Below are 8,604 nucleotides of genomic sequence, written 5' to 3' on the forward strand. Positions count from 1 at the left end.
CCACAACACACAACTATTTCTCTGATTCATCGATAAATTTCATATAATAATGGCCGGCGGCTGATTATTAGGAGGTCTTCACATGGAGCACGTTATTGGGAGGTTTTCACCGGACGGAACACATGCATACACCCTTAAACACTATTGAGGATTCATGGAAATATCAAATATGATTGTATTATTCTAGTTAATAATAAATAATTGTTGCTGTAAGTTAGGATACATAAAAATTGTTAAATATTTTTAGGTATATAATAGGAATAATAAAAGTAAAATATGTATTTTAAATTTAACAATTTTAGACGATATATATTTAACCTCAACCTAAAATAATTTGTTTAAGTTAGTAATTTAGTATTTCATTTTAAAGAGGAAAAAAAATAATTTTTCTTTTATCCCCATTGGTTGGATACAATGCTACATGCAGCCAATAATTAGAGATCGACTTTTCAAGGTATGGAAAGCACCACATCTAGAGATGAAGTAGAAGTTGAGTATCTTGCTCCCAATAATAATACATTCTAGCTATACATATATGAATAAGAAAAGTAGTGAATTGTATATTTAATATCTTTATTCAATAATGTAGCCAAGATATAGCGATACAGCAATTGTAAAACCGTCCTCTTTTAATTATGATAATACAGCAAGTCGATTTTCCTCTTTAGTTGTCGCTTAGGCATACATAAGAATCCTTCTTCAATGCTCTGTACTTTAATCTTTATTAACTTATTAAGCAGTACAAATTAAATATGTGTGACTATATCTTATAAACTACATGTCAAGAGTTCCTAGTAGTTAATAAGGTGACTAAATTAAAAGCTCATCTCGCTCTTGCTAATGCAAAAACAGCTCCTAATAGTCTAGAATGTAAAACCTTAAATCTGGAATATGCAAATAATAGCCTTGAAATAATTAATAAATATTATAGTAATCTAGTGGCAGGTGAGAGATCAAGTTGTAGCTTTGACAAGAGGCGATTGAGGAATAGGAGAGTGAGGTGACATCAAGAAATCATCCATCCTCATGGATGAGAAGGTCAGCATTAAGTTTCTTGGGCTACAAGGTTTCTTTGAAGATAACATCACGTCCTTGTTCTGGAGCACAAAGCCACGCATTCTGGCCAATGAAATTTGCACAGCCCTATCATCCATGTTTGCATAGCACACCCTGAACCAACCAGGCTCACAACAATGAAAGGAACAACCAGGCGAAACATTGATCTTAACTTTGTGAATTATCACTCTCCAAAGAGCCATTTCCTCTTCGAACGTTTGCTTCTTTAGAAGAGGACGCAGATCCATCCATAGAAACAAACCACCATCGCTCTGCAAGCATTTTATGCCAACTTGTCTAAGCCCTTTGCAGAAAATCCCATACCTTTTCGCAAGCCTCCTTGCACTCTCTGCAAGGAAGCGTTGCACAAACTCATCATCTGATAGCATGGCTGCTATTAGATGCTGAGTTTGTGTGGACACTAATCCAAAGCTTGACATTTTGCGAGCACAGTTGACGACGTTGTCATTGTAGGAGTATATGATGCCAACTCTGAAACCAGGGAAGCCCATATCCTTTGAGAGACTATAAACAATGTGAATGAGGTTACGGTCACATTCCATTTTAATGTCTTCTTCTTCTATTATCTCAGCTATGCTTGTGAAACCCGGGTGGCTAAAAACCGTGGCGGCGTATATTTCGTCAGATACTAGGTGGATGTGGTTGTGGTTGATGAATGTGACAACCATTTTCAAGGTTTCTTTGTCCATGATTGTTCCAAGCGGGTTTGATGGATTGGTGATGAGTAAGCCCTTGACTGTGATGTTATCTTCTTTGGCTTTCTCTAATGCAGATTATAACGCTTTCTTTGTCAACTTGAAGTTGTTTTTGCTTTCACATGTCACCGGAATAAGTTGGACTCCTGTTCTCCACCTCAAATCCCTATCGAAGCTGCATTATTAGACACAACTTAATTAATTAATTAATTAGAACGTCATATAAAAGAAACAAGACTCAACTATTTAGAAATAACGAGAAGTAAAAAATTGCTTGTATGGTGTTTGGAGGAATTTTGTTTTTAGTGGGGCAAAGAAATTTATTTTTCAATTTTGTATTTGGATATAGAAATTATGGATCCATAAAATGGATTAAGTGAATTAAAAAAAAGACATAGGCAGATTACCCTGGATAGTAAGGAGTGGGTACCAAGAAGGCATCACCGGGGTCAGCCAAACAAAAGGCAGTGACCTCGTGTGCTCCGGTTGCTCCGCCGCTCATAACAATACGATCAGGATCGAACTTCACTCTATTCCCTCTCGTTCTCCCCATCAATTTAGCCACTCCCTGTATGTGTATATTTGCAAGCTCAATTCAATTTACTCTTTTTTATTATCTCATAATAATGAAATGAAATGTAGTGCACTACTCACTTGTCGGAAGAGTGGGAGACCGTGATAATCTTGAAAGTTAGCAATATCCTTGAATTCATGCACTCCTTCTACACTGCAAATGGAAGCCTCTGGATTACTTGTTATCCATTCTTGCACCAAATCACAACTCAACTGCACATACATACATACAATACAACAAAGAAGAAGTAAGAGTTAAGTAACAATATATAACATACAAATTAAAAAGTGGGTTCTTTTAATTTTTGTCATAAGTAATTAAAACTTTCATTAATAATATGTATATATATCAGTACCTGATTTTCAGCAAGACCCATCTGGATAACCCCATTGGGATTCTTGATGGGATGAAAGGGGTCATCTTCATAAGCCTTCCACCCTTCAAAGTATGGCGAGTTTTCACCATGTCCATCACCTCTTGCTATCTTTGACAGTAGTAACTCACCTGCTTGCTCCATCTTTGTATTATATAATTTCAATGTTCTTTGTTATATAAATCACAGTAGAGAATCACAGAAACAAAGCAAATAAAGCGTCGTCTATCCTCCACAAATTGCAGGTATATATGTTTATGATTATGCGATGTGTCTACCACTAAGAGACAGGTGTTTATATAGTACTTGCAGCATGTCCTCCGCAAATTAACTTTGACTTTCAAAGCTGAAGACAACCTCACTCCTCCAATAATTTATAATGAAGTTTCCTATGAACGGCACTTTTACTTCAAATTCCTGCATGTTACTCCTACTTCTCACGTAATACACAACTTATTTTATGTTTTTTTGGAATTTGTTATTTGTATTAGGAAATGTATATGGAACCAACTTCAAATCAGCCAAGAATGGAACAATTTAATTAATTATAAATATAGTAAATAGTTTTATTTATTTATGATTTAAAATATTGGTTATTAAATATTTCACCACATTCAAATTAGGAGAAGATACGTTCAGTATCATTACAACGTGAATCACGGAAACTAATTCAATTAGCTTCCGTCTCTTCAGCATCCTTCCCTCTCTAAATGCCTAAAACATGATAAATCAGAAAATAGATTCAGAACTATCCAATTTATAAAGAAAAGAAACATCCTAATGTCTAGCATAAGCATCATTCACGTAGAAGTTTTGAATTCACCCAGAGACATTTGGCTGGTTTTTGGCTGGTACCCTCTTGGTTCCCTAGCATTGTTGTTTGTATTAATTTTGTATGCAACGAATAAAAAAAATATGTACATATTATTATTAAAGTATATCAAAATAAGGAGTACTAGGGCCAACAAATTTTATAATTTATAGTTATCAATTAGTTATTATTAATGTTTTTAATGGTGTGAGGTTACATTATTTGACCAATATAAATATTAAATTATTTTTAATAAATAAATTTTACTAATTAAAGTGTATAAATTTTGAAAAACATGGGTGCAAACTATACTGATTTACTTGTGCAAAATTCTAGTAAATATAAGTATAAATTATATGCTTTTTGTATGCAAAACTTCTATAAATATAGGTATAAATTATTACTGGTCATGTAACATTTGTAATACCCTAATTACGCTAAGCCTTACTTCATGCCGTAAAGCAAGGTTATGACAATTCTAAGGTTTATACATAAATATATATAGAAAGGAATAATAATTTTAGAAGCCCGATAAAGAAATAAGCTCAAATACGGAATTACAAAAGCGCGAAAAGTTCACACGAAGCTACACGAATCGAGGCACAAGATGTAGATACGAGATATCAAGACATATATAGATATATAAGTAGAATAGTCATAAGGTACTAGCCGCAACCCGCGGAGTTTAAGTCGGCTAGTTATATACAGACAATACAGAGTTTTGAAAAGTAAAACAACATATACAATATGTCTCTCAAAGTAAGCCTCTAAGCATAGTTATCAGAACCGAACCGGTGATCGAACTGGTCAGGTTTCATTGGTTCAACCGGTGGGTCACTGGTTGAACAGTGTTGCTTTTGTAAATTAAACAAGCAACATTTGTGATATTTATATATTACACTTTATAAGTGTTGTTCTTAAATTTTTAATAAACTTCTCATTTTAAATGTTGCCAAAACTAAATTAAAATTTTTCTTCTAAAATTTTGACCTTCTATCCAAATATTTTAACAAAAAAAAGTACTTTTTTCTTCTTTTAACTTAACAGAAAATACATCTTTATAATTTATATATTATTTACTGATTCAAATCGTTAGAGTTCAAAACAAAATTCCAAGCCCTCTTTTCAATTAGAAACCCTAACCCCAACCATTTCAAAATTTTATTAATGCGCGATTTATCCTTGTTTGTTCGATTTTCTCATCGTTGCTTGTGAAGTTGTGTTCCTCTCTGCTCTGTCGCCGTCGCGCTTGTCGCTGTCGCGCCGTCGTGCTCGTCGCTACTCGCATCGGCGCATCGCCATCGTGCTCGTTCGTTGCTCACATCGTCGTCGTGTTCGTCACTGCTCTGCATTTCCTCATCGTTGCTTCTGAAGTTGTGTTACTCGCTGCTCGCGTTGTCGTCGTGCTCGTCTCTGCTCGCGCGCCGTCGTGCTTGTTGCTGCTCGTGCGCCTTTGTACTCGTCGCTCTGCATTTTGAGCTTTTGAATTTTGCTCTGCTCGATTCCAATTTGCTCGCCTTCTTCTACTTGCGACGTTTTTCTTGGCCCCTGGCTAGGTGCTGATATGCTCTGCTCCCCCGTGGTGCTCGTACTCTTTCCATCACAGATATGCTCCTTACTTTACTCAGCTTTGTTATGGCTGAAGTTGATGAGAAATTCTGGTAATGATAACTTTTTTTCATTGATGAGAAATTACTGTTTAATTAATTATGATCCTATTAAATCACTGCAATGTTTTATTGTTATTGTGTACTTGCTGGCTTGTGCTTTAATCACTAAATGATGTCAATTTTAGGGCTTGAAATTTATTTATTGTTGGTGAAATCTCAATTTAGAGAACTTAACATTAGATTCATAGTTGTTGTAGGTGTTGGAGTTGGCTGAGAATGCTTCCGGTTCAATCAATTTGCTGTCAGGTTTTTCACAATGCTTCCAATTATCTTCACTTTTTCTTTTTCTCTGCTTAACTGAACTTACTTCTTCAAGGAGGAGGAAGAGGTTGATAGATTCAGCAAAGTTCAAGAGAGTTTTTTGAGTAGTTCTTCAACTCTCAGTATACTTGAATTAATGTTAGTGGTCAAAACTGTTATACTTAGAACTTTCATGAAAATAAAGCAATTAGTGATGTGTTGTATGCAGTAGAAATTCTTTTTCTCTCTATTTTTAACATTGATAAATTCCTATCTATAAACTCGACTTCTCTATGCTCGGTGTTTCAGTTTATCGGTGTTTTCTCCATGCTCATTGCATCGTAGGCATTCATTCAACGCCTTTCTTTATGATATATCTTATCAAACTTCATAATTCTAATTAATTGATTAATTAATTAATTATTGCTTTTTCACTTCTCAATGTTAAGGAATTATGAGAAAATCAACCCTCGAATGTGCAGAAATTCTACAACATCACTAAAGATATATACACGAAATCACAGATAAATTTTAAAAAATAAGTTTTCTTTCACTAAGATTTTTTCTCTTTCTATTAATTGTCTTTTTGTTTCCTATATTTTATTATTTTGTTGAGAATTATTGATGAATATGTATTTGAAATACTAATTAAACTTTTTAATATCTATTTTAATTAGAATTTTATTATTAGTTATTTTGTCTCTTTTATAATTTTTTTTATTGTGCACAAATTTATTTATTAATTAAAATAATTACACATGTATGAACACAAAATTTTATTGTAAATTTTATTTTTTGTATTTTTATTACAAAAATAATTTTTGTTTTTATCAAAATAGTAATCCTTTTATTAGTTGCAATTATCGAGTCAATTTACAAGCTAATGAATTGAGTTTATCCATCTTTAAATTTGACTCATTTAATTTATGATCTCAATTTTATGTTCAAATTCGGCTCACCAACTCACAAATTCAGTTTATTAAGCTATTAACGAGTCGAATTCACCTCCAGTCTATTTGTTAGTATGAAAAAAAAAAATCACGCTAGCCACCCTCAAAAAGTTTTAAACTCAATGACAAAAGTTACAACAAATTTTACCAGACCTTATGCAAGGTCAATATAATTTTCGTCTCCATAAATTAAATGTGATCTAAAGAAAATAATAATTTATACTCTTACTAAGTCATATATACTACATCTTCCTAGATATATATTCTAGGTGTCGTGAGATATTTGTTGTTTTTATGCATATATAGTTAAGCACGTTTATTAATATATTGGCTCTAAATTACAATTAGAAAAAGTAAGATAGACAATAAAAATACTAAACAATATAAATAATAGATATATCAGATATTTAATTCATTAAATATGCAGATAATTATTCTAATATTAAAATTTAGGTGAATAATTTAAAGCGTAATGAATTTTTTTTTATTAGATCAATTTTAAAGTTCATTATTCACAAAAATCATTATCTACTTAACAAAATCCTTAAAATTAAATCACCTCGGCCGAGTTTCTCCTTTGTATTAGCGCTTGTTTGAAATCTGGGAAAGTAGTCGTTAGCAGCCGGGCAAATAATAAATTAAGACCTATCGTATTTTAGGGAGCATTTAATAATGCCAGCTTTCTTCTCTAGAGTTTTCTCCTTTCATTCATTTTCTTTGAACTTTGAAGAGACTTTGAGTTCTCTATATGGTCAACACACATACAACACTACGGAGCACATTGCCAGATACAAATACTATCATAATAATAGCGGATTGTACACCAGCGTTCTATTTCCTCAAACCTAATTTACTGGCCTGTGAATCTCGATCTGTGATACTATCCTTTAATTTTTCAATAATTTAAAAAAAAAAAGTAAAATAGATAACTATTTAGAGAAGAGAAAATACTATATATAGGAGTTATTCTTATTCTGATTTCTTGTAAAACAAAAACATTTAACAAATTAAAAGAGCACATTTAGTAACTAAAGCCAATTGTAAAGTGCTATTGAAACTTAGAGTTGAATTTTGTATTGCACTTGAGATTTTCAGTTTTGGAGATTGACTTATATAAGTGGATTCTAATTTGATTATGGTATTTTTTTTTTTTTACCAAAGATAGAAAACTCGAACCCGCAACCTCTTAATTGAGTATGAGGAGACTATGCCATTTGAGCTATTACTCATTAGCTTGATTATGGTATGGTTATTATATGGTGAATATGTAAATTTTGTTAAAATTAAAGTTATATTTTTTTATATTTTAGTAATATTAAAAAAAACGTTATTTAGCAATAGAAAAGTGTTACTTTAATTTTAGTGAATATTTTTTGAAACATTACAATCACACTTCTGTATATTATTGCTTCCAAATAAAATGGAGAAATAAAAAAGTGAGATACTAAACCTTACTTAGGAGAATGAGAATGAGGATAGGATGATTCAAAAGCCGCCGGGAAATTTAGAACGTAGAAAGTAGAAGCGTACTCCGTCAAAGTCCTTCATATATAGTAAGCTTTAATTTCCATCTTTCATCATGTTTGTTGTTCAAATTTCTTTTTAATGCTTGCATTTTGCAGTTCAACTTCTATCATTCAATGTTATATATGTGAAATATAATCATACAAAAAATTACTCACCAGCCTAGAATCTATATTAAAATACAAAATATATATTAAACTAAGTTAAACAACGTGTAAATATATAATAACTATTTAATAGTTGATTTGTTTTGCAAATTAACAAAGTATTTTATATCTACCTATCGTGTTGACGGTTGATCTTAATTATTATATAACTATCTATCTGTTAGGAGTATTTTTATTATTCCGATTTAATGAAATATCAAAATTCATAAAATACTAAGAAAGACACGCTGATATTTAAATTAGCTCTTGTATCATGTGGATGTGGTTATGGAAAATCAGATTTACCTTCAATTCACTTGTCTCCTTTATAACAATTGCCCTTATTCCAAGAAAGGTTTCTGGTATTCAAAACCATTTTTATGTGCTCATTATGAATACCTAAGGAATATCGAGATTCTATATCTTGGACCTCCTCCTTTATTTATGGGCTTCTATGAGTAATTTTGGTTTCACTGCTTTGTCACCTAAAAATTTTGGACTTAATATATATATAATTCTAATATATATATACTTACAATAATTA

General features: G+C 31.9%; 1 long non-coding RNA gene and 1 pseudogene across 1 annotated transcript; one reads left to right on the forward strand and one right to left on the reverse strand.

The window, feature by feature from the left end:
* On the reverse strand, positions 669–2,963 carry LOC107640240 (annotated as a pseudogene).
* LOC107641721 lies at positions 4,601–6,005 on the forward strand. The gene is made up of 4 exons (XR_002347742.1): positions 4,601–5,191; positions 5,398–5,441; positions 5,517–5,599; positions 5,890–6,005. It is a non-coding gene; the product is annotated as an uncharacterized LOC107641721 (long non-coding RNA).

The sequence above is a fragment of the Arachis ipaensis genome, chromosome B05 (genome assembly GCF_000816755.2).
Source record: "Arachis ipaensis cultivar K30076 chromosome B05, Araip1.1, whole genome shotgun sequence".
Classification (NCBI taxonomy): Eukaryota; Viridiplantae; Streptophyta; class Magnoliopsida; order Fabales; family Fabaceae; genus Arachis; species Arachis ipaensis.